The 1,549-nt window shown below is 34.4% G+C and overlaps 1 non-coding gene across 1 annotated transcript; it reads right to left on the reverse strand.

The window, feature by feature from the left end:
- Window positions 1-605: 605 nt before the first annotated feature.
- On the reverse strand, window positions 606-678 carry Trnav-uac. Its single transcript has one exon. It is a non-coding gene; the product is annotated as a tRNA-Val (tRNA).
- Between the last annotated feature and the right edge of the window lie 871 nt (window positions 679-1,549).

Below are 1,549 nucleotides of genomic sequence, written 5' to 3' on the forward strand. Positions count from 1 at the left end.
GTATATTTGACTGTGTTGCGTATATTAAAGTTCTTTCTTTCTTTACCACACAGTAGCTTTATCAATGAGCGTAGTCATAGGCTTCCCCAGAGCCTAACAAAATCACTGTCAATGGCTTCATTTGGTAATGGACTTGCTGCACATAAAATGTTAGTTCTTGTTCTCACGCATAAAAAAAGTGGCTTTACCTTCCATAGCACGATCAATAAGTATGCTAAATTATCATGCCTAATATTCTATGCACCACCGATAAGTTCGTAACTCAATAAGAAAGTGAAGTAATTCTTTCTAAAACATCAGCTATTGATTATACAATAGTTACAGGTTGTGTGTATCCTTCAGAAGTATTGATGAAGAAATTCACTACTTCCAACACATGAACGTTCCCTCACTCAGCCTTTGGACGAGGACTAGCAAGATTCAACAAGACGTTATCAATCTAGAAACCGGGTTTCAATACCCGTGGTGGAAAGAGCACAGATAATCCATTGTGTAGCTTTGTGCCTAACTTCAAACAAACAAACCTTTTTTCCACACCTAAGGTGAATTTGTTTATGTAAAAAAGTAGTACGTGTTGTTTCAAAAAAATTATCTAGGAAATAATATGTTTTCGCCCGGGATCGAACCGGGGACCTTGCGCGTGTAAAGCGCACGTGATAACCGCTACACCACGAAAACTGATATATCATTCATATTATTGGATTTTAACTGAACTTTTATCAGTTTGTAGACTTGTGAGGGTTTTTTTTTTCTCTCTCTTTAGCGTTCTCTAGGGCGCTGGAAGACCATTGTTGTATTTGTCAACCTCTTTACGTATCATCAATATCGCCCTTGAAATATAATTTCCGAGAGCAGTTGACGTTTTCTATAATAATAAGTTTAACTTGTTTTTCCTCCTGGATTAAAGAGAGCTCTTCAAATGATAAACATAGAAATCGAATAGTCTTAGACAAATATTTCTTACGATTCCATTTCATTATTCGCAATGAAATGTATTGATGTAGCCAAAAATATCACAAAAATAGACAAATAAAAATAGAAAGTGAAAATAAAATATCTAGATCTTTATCGGTCAATCACGTTTGAATTATCAAACGTATGAAACTCATATAAGCTCTTATAAAACATTAAAATATATGTGCTTCGTTATGATACATTACGTGTTATAGCTACATGTTGGGAGTAAGTGTTACAAGACTGTTGTAACTGTTCAGCTATGAACCAACCTCACTTTATATTTCTGAATGTTTAGAAGCTGTAACAAAGTTTAGCTTACTATATTTTATGTAATATACAACTGACTATCTCTACTCATATTCTTTCTTGTTTTAATACTCTATATTCATTTTATGGAAAGTGGCTGAAGTCTGCTGTTTACGTTGATGATATGTCTTAACCTGTTAGATCACGGATAGACATCAGTTTCAACACTTATGTAACGTTACATACAGTACACATGGATATAATTGCTTCTTACCTAATCACTAATCTGACCATTACGTTAGCCCTCATACCTATCGCTGACGTGGGATTTTCAAATAAACCAATC

This window comes from Limulus polyphemus, unplaced genomic scaffold (assembly GCF_000517525.1).
Source record: "Limulus polyphemus unplaced genomic scaffold, Limulus_polyphemus-2.1.2 Scaffold81703, whole genome shotgun sequence".
NCBI lineage: Eukaryota > Metazoa > Arthropoda > Merostomata > Xiphosura > Limulidae > Limulus > Limulus polyphemus.